The sequence below is a fragment of the Anser anser genome (genome assembly GCF_964211835.1).
Source record: "Anser anser genome assembly, chromosome: 3".
NCBI lineage: Eukaryota > Metazoa > Chordata > Aves > Anseriformes > Anatidae > Anser > Anser anser.
In genome coordinates this window covers 90,091,082-90,100,863 of record NC_139722.1, presented here as the reverse complement: position 1 = coordinate 90,100,863, position 9,782 = coordinate 90,091,082, and the positions used below count along the sequence as shown (strand labels likewise).

Here is a 9,782-nt window from a genome sequence, read left to right as displayed (position 1 = left end):
ATGCTCAAAAGACGTTAAAGCCACAAAGTGATGACATTTGAGGGATGGAAAAGAATAAAAATGAATGAATGATTGAGAGTATATGCATATAGCCGTGCGTGTTTGTTGTATACATGTGTATGTAAAATATTTCAAGCTCCTGAACTACAAAACATCAATTGTATGAGAGAACAACAGGTTACCTTTATGTTAATGCCATTGTTATGAAAATGGAAAAGGACACAAAAGTATCACACACAGAATTATGTTAAAAAAACAACTGAAGAAAAAATTGATTCAGCTTTGCTCTTTGTTTCAATAGCACCAGCTACAAAAATACATGCCTATTATCTGATTTTGAAACCCAGTTCTAGAAACAAAAGCAAAAAAGACAAGTTTTCTGTATCGGTACGTGCAAGTTCAGGAATACAGATGTGATGCAGACTGAATTGAGATAACACTCTCTCCTTGTCATCATTGCCTCTACTTCAATCTCAATCTGGTCATACCACACTGAAATGTGATGAATATCTTCTGTGAGGTGCCAGAAATTCAAGGTTTGATTGTCAAAATGAAAATGTCCTCAGACTATGGTTTCAATGCTGAATAGGCATTTTCACTCAATTCTCTCCTACAGAGAGCAAGGACTGAAGGCTTCCCTTCATTATTTTTGAAATAAGATTTCAAATTACTGAACCAGTGTCCACTGTAGGCACAACAACACATCAACACCTGACTGGATCAGCTCAAGAATCAATTAAGTCCATCACCTTATCTGCAATGGATGTGACAGAAGCAGATGCAAGAAATCCTGCAGATAAGGATTGGGCTGAAGTCATTTCAGTCCCCAATAGGTAAAGACTGGTTTCAAATCCTGATTATTTATTTATTTATTTTTTACAGATCCTCTCCACTTGGCTAACAAGCACACGCAGAAATACTATTTAGTGTGATTTAAAGGAGATACCAAATATATACACAGCCCCCTGCACAGCTTCAGTAAGACCCTTTTGACAAGTTCAACAAATCTAATATGGAAATACATTTAGAAGATGATTTATCACTTTTGAACACAACGTCTCAGCTGCACCATCTCCTCACCTTCTACAAAGCCTCCTGGCCTTTTTTAGACCATAGTAGCTTCAAGATGTTTCTTTCTACTCTGCTTCCCCCAAGAAAATATTATCTATTCTCTACTTTGTCATATCTTTATCAAACACGTTTCAGTTCTTCTTAGAGTACCTGTTTTCATACAGGAAAAGCTGTACCGTATACTATATTCATTCTAGATAAAACACGCTATTTATTTCTTCTGTTCATCAAATATTTCCTTATTCCTGAACAGAATTTCAATAACTGCCCAAAGAATGACAGACGATTTTCATTTTTGATCCTGCTAATTTACAGTCTGAGGGAAAAGTATTTCTAATTGCAGCAACTAAATGATCTAAACCTGCTATTCATGTATCTATTTAAATATGAATAGCTAACTAGAACTGATAATACCTAATAAATGAAAGAGTACCCAAGCATTTTCAACATCACTAAGGACAGGTTTGCATATATTAGCTGTTCTTAATGAAGGAGTTTATTCTTTTCAAAATAGCAATAGGGATCTTCTAAAGCCTCATTTCCAAACCATACTTCAGATCTTTAGTCCCATTATTCCAAATGCCTAAGTGACTTTGAAGGTTGGAACTCGTTTATTTATTTATTTATTTATTAAGTTTTATTTAGAATTTAGAGGATTTGAATACTGCTACATGATAGCTAGTTGAATAACACTAATTTGGAACATTTTTTCATTAGTTTTGAGCAGATTTCTTCAATTAAGTTATAACTGCTCTATTCATTCCTGGCTTCTTCTCTCGTCTAGACATCACAGTGGACATTCTGCAGTCTGCATGTGCACTAATGCCCTGTCTAGTCTCAGGACCATCAGCTTTTACAACAGTTAAATTATTTACTTATGTGCACTGGGACAGGTGGTCAATATATTTGCTTCTATTTTGATCCTTAAAACCAATCCAGATTTAGAGATGAAACTTTGTGTCCTGAGAAGTCTGCTTTTTATGGTTATAAAGGAGAGTTAGATTAATGAGCTCTTGTGGTATATTTACTGTTAAGTTCATTATTGGAAGATATCAAATACGGGTTGCTTCCCCTAAAGGATTTTATTGCAGAAATGCTTCTTTTACCACACCATAGCTAAAAGGCAAAATAAATAACTTTCTGCTAGGGAAAAGAGCACTGGAAAAGGGAATCCATCTTCCAACTAAAGTTAGTTTACCGTAGTCATCAACCAAAATATGCCAGACTTCCACTACAACCACAGAAGATGTCAATCTAGTAAATGCAATAATACATCTCACAGCATTGCAACTGTTTTCTGATGCTAGAAGTAGACTATGAATCATCTACACCTCAGGCCTCTAATGCAAACATCTTAGAAAAACATTATTTAGTGCATCAAAACCTTTAAGTTGCTTTAGGTACCCCAGAAACTACTTCATGATCGATCATCAAAAATTCACTTCCATTTCATCACCAGAGCATCAACGGCTAAAGCCAGGAGCATATCAGCTCTGCCTTATTTGTAACCACGTAGGTGAGTCTTTTGCATAGGACATGCAAAAAAACATCAGTCAAAGGAAGTCTAAGATTGACAGAGTACAACAAACCTAGTTTGTTGGGTAGGGGTGATACCAAAAACAGACTGCATTTTCCTCATTCTTACATTCAAGAGCACTGACAAGACTAGAATATGGATTGATGGTAAGAAAAATATTTAAACTGAAACCTGAATTCAATTCATAACTTTGTCTTCAAATTCTGAAAGTGGGAAACTGTTAAAATATCAGCAAAATACATGAAGCATCAGTAAATTATTAAACAAAATCGCATGATAATCCACAACACAAAAGCCAAATTGTAATTCTGGAGGCTCCCTGATTTTTTTTAAATTTATTTTTTCTCTTTGTAAACTCAACAAAATGTGGTCAGACTTTCTGGAGCATGGCACAAATGCCCATTAAGCAGGCTACTGCAAACCACCAGAGAGGCACAGCACATGGTGGGAGTACTCTAGTGGAGATACTTGGCCAGGCATGATGTCCTGGTCTCTTCTAACACACTGCTGGAGAACACTATACTGTTACAGAAGATACAGGTAAATCTAATGATCCCTGTTACTTGAATAGCAACATAATAGAAAGGAAATTCTTCCCACCCCCACCAAGATTCTGGTCTTGATCTCACAGATGAAACATTCAGAAAGCTGCTAAAGGAAAACTGATTTCTTGTTTGTGAGCATGTTTTGAAAAGTGGTGGAAATGCCAAGTAAGGTTATTAAATATTTACAAAGCGTACATATTTACAAAGTGGCTTAAACACATTTAACAGTGTCCCTATTTGAAAGATCTTGCTGTATATTACCTAAGTAGTAGTTGCGTGCTCCCACAATTACCCTTTAATAACTGCCTCACATTCTGTACATCCATACTGTTGTAAGAATAAAGAGCGTATTTAGACTTTTCCATACAGCATGTCATATACTTAATATGGCAGACCCATCTACTGATGAAAACTGAAACCCGCTTATGTACAGGTACATTTCTGCATTTCTAGAAAAATCCAAGCCATTCAGATACAAAAATATAACTGTTGGCATGAAAAGATGAAGTCTCTGATTACCACCAACTATCAATCTTCTTAATTGTTCAAGCTAGACATTTACTTTCACTGCATCCACTGACTCTCTTATATACCATACCAACCCCCCTTCCAATTTGTTCGAAGAAGCTCCCATTGGCAGGTAAAGGAAAAGAAGGTCAATACTACCACACAACCCTAGAGCTACTAAAACTTTAAAACCACCTTACCTGCATGCTGGCAGCATTTATAATTTTCATTCCCCCGTCAAACTCTCAAAACCGCCAGAATTTGCAGCTTAGGCCATTTCCAAATTTTATTTAATAAACAACTTGTGTAGATCTACACAGAGATTCTTCAAAAGTAGCCTCAATAATTGCAAAGACTTACTCCTGTACAGAATTGTACACTGTATGCTTTGACTTCTTCATGTGCTTCATAAGAAATTTTACCTTTCTTGCTGATTTGAAATTCCAATCAACAGAGTTTCGAACAGAACTTAAAAGCACCTTGTAGCCTTAAGAGATGAGGGTGCCGCAAAAATTCTCTGCTAAAGATGTATCATCTAATTCGGCACATGTGAGCCTATATGCAGGTTTCTACATAAAGTCTGTGTACCACACAAAGTGCAAGAACAGATTCTAACGTATCTTTAAAAGGTAAACATATCTACGGGACATTAGACAAAACAGCAAAATCACACAGATTAACCAACAGAGAAGATTAGCTCATGCAGTGATACATGCTGCTGCAGCACTGCTCACGGTAATTGGACATCATTTCCCCAAAGAGTGTAATTATCCCCGAAACAATGTTTATGCATCTCCCCCATCCCTTCCAACTGGAAGGATAGCTTAATTTGTTGGAAGTGATACCAGCAAAAAAGCTATTTTAAAAAGGGTGGGAGGGAAATCTATCTTTCTTTTTCAACTTGATACAAGTTATTATTCTTCAAGAGACTTATGCAGTTGTTAAAGCACTGAAGCTAAAAACCGGTTTAATTTAACAAGACAATTTTCAAATCATACGTTTTGCCCCCATCAGCAATACCAGACAGGTAACACCACTGCACAAATAACTTAAGGGAGCGGGGGAGAGTTTTGTACAACATTAAAAAGTTAGATGTTATGTAGGTGTAAAGAATTTCCTTTTTTGAATAATCACATGATCTTGAAAATAATACATTCTGGAGGACTTAATATCACCACTATATTCATAAAAGGAACACTGACTGCCAAGTTTGTGTGCCCAGGAACATATTGAAGCAACACCACACCTTGCCTATCGTTCCCAGGTTCACAAGGTTACATCCTGTAGGATGTGGGAGAATGAACCCAAAGAACAGCATGGAGGTTGGGAGATACGCAGTAGGAAGGCAGAGTTGTGCCAAAAAGGCATCTCAGTGTCCAAGACTAGACACCCAATAAAACTGAGATATAAAGAGGTAATGCTATTGCAAATGGTAGTACTCATATAATATTATTTCCATAGGCTATACAAGCATATGCAAGTATCTGTTTCCTAGGCAGAACACAAATTTGAGAGTAATGTGAAATCTTAAGAAAAAAAGAAAAAAAAAGAAAAAAGTGTCTCTTGAAAAAGGGCAGGTGGATGCTAGAGCTATCCTGACATCGTAACAGGGCCTTGTGTATAGGGTTGGACTTTTTCAAAAGAGATAGATTGGTATTAATACTTCTAGAAGTCTCTGTACACCAAGCCCACTGGAGCTAATATGCTCATCCCAGAAGCTAAGGATTTAATTAAGAGCCAAAGTGTATCCAGTAATTTAATTAAAATAGAAAACAATACTGAGTGATTTAATAATGTATGTGTATCATTTTGTTTGGACCAATGAAACTGCCAGAAAGATACAGCTTCTAATAAAGAACTGGATTAAATAATGAAAGGCTCTATACTAACATACTGTACGTGTTGCATTAATTCTAACACTTCTCCCCGATCCTTCATGCATTTTGACTTCAAACCATCACATGCTGAATACGGTACTGGGTTTGACTTTCAGTGTACTTCCTGAATTATATTATTTATGCCTTGGGTTGTAATAGCTTTCTAGAGGTTGCACCATATTGATCCACAGGCTGACAGCTCCACTTATTGGCCAAATCACTGGAGAGAAGCAGTTCTATTTTTTTTTTTTTTAAACCTAGATTAAATTTATTTTAGGTCTTTATCCCCTACTTACACCTTACTTCCAGTGTCTCTTAGATTACCCCTTCTGCTCCATCTAAGTCTTTATTCCTGTACCCTCCTGCAATCTGTATCACGAGTAATTCCTCTCAGAGAAAAACAGGGCTCCATTCAGAAGATGTATTTATACCATAAAGGAATATAAAGACTTAACGATGCACATTTCCATCACCCTGCCTCTCTTATTATTTTTGGTTTTTTTTGAAAAGGCTTACACAACAATCCCTGCCCTCCTGCTTGTTCAGAATATGGCAGGATGCCCCGTGCCCCATTTCTTCACATACTTGGCCATGACTTCAAAAAGTCAGGAACATTTAATGGCTGCGAGCACCTCCATAGGTGAACCTTTTCATTTCATGTTAAGCGTGTAGCTATTGTTAGCACACAGACAGAGCACGTTTGATTCACTTTCAGGGAGATGCTTTCTAGGCCATCTCCTTCCTTCTGAGAAGAGGCTGCTGCGGACTCCTGCCAACCTCCAGCAGCTTTCTAAGTGCACGGTCCTGGTGCAGCTACACCTGCCTGTGAGACGCTGGATAAACAACACCAGTGTAAAGGAAGAGCTTTGTTTAGAAAAGGTAAAGCATTTTAACCTTCAAAAACCGATTCCCTTAACATCTGGCAGGTAAGTGGCTTTTATCTTCATTTTTTTCTGATAAGAAAAAAACAACTAGAGACTGAGCCAATTACTTCCCTAAAGCTACTGAAAAAGACTGAATTAGAAATAAGGTAGTCTCAGCTAGATTTTTATGTTCAAGTTCACTAGGCCACGTATCTCTTGGGTATAAAAGACAATTAAAAAAACGTATCATCTTTTACTTTATGCATACGCTTCTTTTCTTTTCTCACTGCAGTATGGGTACTGACAGCAGAGACCTAACATGGCACATTAACAGAACGCTTATTTTTTTCCTCACATTTGTACTATCTCTGCAAAAACTCCCTGAAGTTATATGCTGAAGGACTTACTACATCAGTAGCATCAAAATAAAACTTTTTTTAAAAAAAATTTTTTTTTTTTTAAACAAGGAACCTGCTAACTTGTTTTATATAAGGAAGACTTAAGAGATCAACTGACCCATTTCAATTACATTTATTGATCGGGACTGTAGGAAGATGTAACCAGCAGGTTCGATAATGTGTTACTAAATCAAAGAAGTTGCCTGTTGCAGATCTTTAGGTAGCACAGTGGAAGAAATCAAGATCAGTACCTGCTGCAACACAACCCCCACTAGCTGAACAAGCAGGGGGAATATACCAGAACCTTTTCAAATGGGATCTTTTGATTCCTAACTACAAGCAGACCATGAACTCCCTTTGCACTTCTAAATCTGCAGACAGCTTTTCTGAAACAAAGACACTACAGCATTTTTCTGAGTCCCATCTTTAGGACCCATGACACACCAGTAAGTTACCTGCTTTTCACTGTTTCATTTCAGAACACGTTACTGAGAGAGACCAATACTAGTTAACAGCTCCCATTCCCCATCATTTCAATTACCATCTTCATAAAATAAAACAAAAGAAAAAATACCTTTGAGTTTGAATTCAAACTCTTTTAAAATGCTTGCAGCAATGTATGCTAAGATGGTAGGCATTACCGGAGTGGCTGAAGCAAAAGTACTATTCTGGGAGCAAACCACTGAGGTGCCCGGCCAACATAAGTCAGCTGAATATGGCACATCTAAAGTCACAGCAGCAAGGCTTGTCAGCAAAGGCAGAATTATAGTATGTCACCAGTTACTAATAAGATTTATTTTTCCTTTAGTACTTATTAATGAGCAGGCTGACTAAACCTCCAGAAGCAATGCGTGTATTTAATTTTAATCCATGGAAGTACTATACATCTGTTATAGCAATACATAATCATGTCCTGAAGACATTTTGGCTTGTACCAGATAAACCTTACCCATCTGGAAAGTGAATTTACCAGTACCATTACAAATTCTTCTGCATACAAAAAGGTTCCAGAGAAATGGAACCATAATTTAGTATTTTAGTCGGTTTTAAGAGAAACATTATTTTCAATACATGTTGGACTATTTTGTACAGAGATCAAGCAGTTGTCAGAGCATTTTTTTTCTTTTTGCTTATCTATTCAAGTTTGTTTCTTTCTTCCTGTCCTTTTGAAGATAATTTCTAAATTAACTGAGTAAATCAAATCATTCCAAATTTATTCTGGCACAATCCAAACAAGTGCCTCATCTCCTGTGTTTATGAACAAGCAGCTCTGTTATACAAGTTAAGAATCTGCAGCTGTTTTTCTTCCACCTGTTTTGTTACTGAATCACAGTGAGACTCACTGCCACACTATCTGTTAAAATGGTAAAGTCTCTTCTGCACAAATGCGTTTTGTTTCTGATGGCTAACAGAAATGCTCAGTGCTTGATAGGAGCCTGTCTGTTCCTATCTCCCTCTTACCCCTCTGCTGAGCAAACAGAAGTGAAGTAACACTTCTAAACAGTGGCAAGAAAAAGAAGCCTACCAGGCTGCTGTACATTTATACAGAAATGAAATACAAATAAGGATGTGGAAAAATAAGCATATTAACGAACCAGAACTCTCTTTTTTATACCTATTAACTAGGCTAATGTGTACATGTATGTATACACCTATAGGTATATATGTATATAACATGAGACAAGCTTTTGAAATAGGTAAGAAAATGTTTGCCAAATATTTACAATGAACAAACAGACAACAAAAACAAAATAAAACATTGTTTCTTTCCCTTCTATGGTTACAGATTTTAACATTTATGATGTTTTCTTGTGGTGGTCAATCTCCTTTGAAAACATTAATGAGTAAATGCAATTTAAGTTCTTTGCATTGTTAACAAAACATACATATATATTTCAAATGTTGGCAAGTGGCAAATTATCTGTAGAACCCCATCAGACTTAAGTCAGGAGATGGCTTAGGACGTAAGATGTTTTGTAACAGACACAATGCTGGTTTGGTTTTAGTTTTTCTCTTGTGCAAGGTAAGTGTGTTCCCAACAGGTTTAGTCCCTCATCACCTTAAGGTCAGCTTTCCTTTGAGCTACTTTCTTCAAATGACTTATCAAGTTTGTAATTTTGTTCCTATGAGTAGCTTCCCTCGTGATCACTGTTCACATACAAAGGGACATGGTGCATTGATACCTGTGTAGACATTAATGCAAAGACCTGACATGAATTTTTAGCTTCTCTTTTCTCTCTTTCGTTTTTTTCTGTATGAATGAATTTGTCATTCTAGCCATCTGCACTATGCAACATGTACACCTTGTGCTACTATGGCCTCTTGTCTTTATTTTCCTCTCCTTCTGTTCCCTCTCAGAAAAGAATGCACAATTGTCAGTGTTTGCATGCAACGACTTTAAGGAAAACAAACCACAAATTAGTCTGGTACAAATTGAGTTATAAACTATTCAAGCAATCTTTTGATTTTCTGTGTTGCTAAGCTGTGGCAATCACCTTGCTATTAAACACGTTAGAACTAGAAACCATTTTAGCAAGGCAATCTTATCCACTTTGATCATGTCTTGATGAAGCAGTTCACCAACTTCTAATAAAACTTTAATAAGGAATTTATCCAGTTTGCATTAAAGTCACATTCAATGCCATCTCTGACAAGCCCAGCACGTCGTATACTGCAAAGCCTAAAACAGGCAGAAAAAAAAACACAGAAAAATAGATTCCTATCAGAGAAGCACACAACCAGATCAGCAACATCTCTCCAAGGCACTGCTACCAGAATATAGATACAGTTAGATTCCAGGGCACAGTATCTTGGCCACTCCATTGACTGCAAGAGGATACAACTAAACCCAGCTCTGCATATGTGGAGCCTGAGCTACAGACATGTCTATTAGGATGTGGCCTATAAATAGCAAATCATTCTATACCAAACTGCAGAACTGTGAACCAGCACACTGTATTCATCTCTCTTTAATTGCTGACTTG

The 9,782-nt window shown here is 36.8% G+C and overlaps 1 protein-coding gene across 2 annotated transcripts in view; it reads right to left on the bottom strand.

The window, feature by feature from the left end:
* Nucleotides 1-9,782, bottom strand: part of ZFAND3 (zinc finger AN1-type containing 3) — a 135,347-nt gene that overhangs the window by 3,300 nt on the left and 122,265 nt on the right. The window lies entirely within an intron of this gene.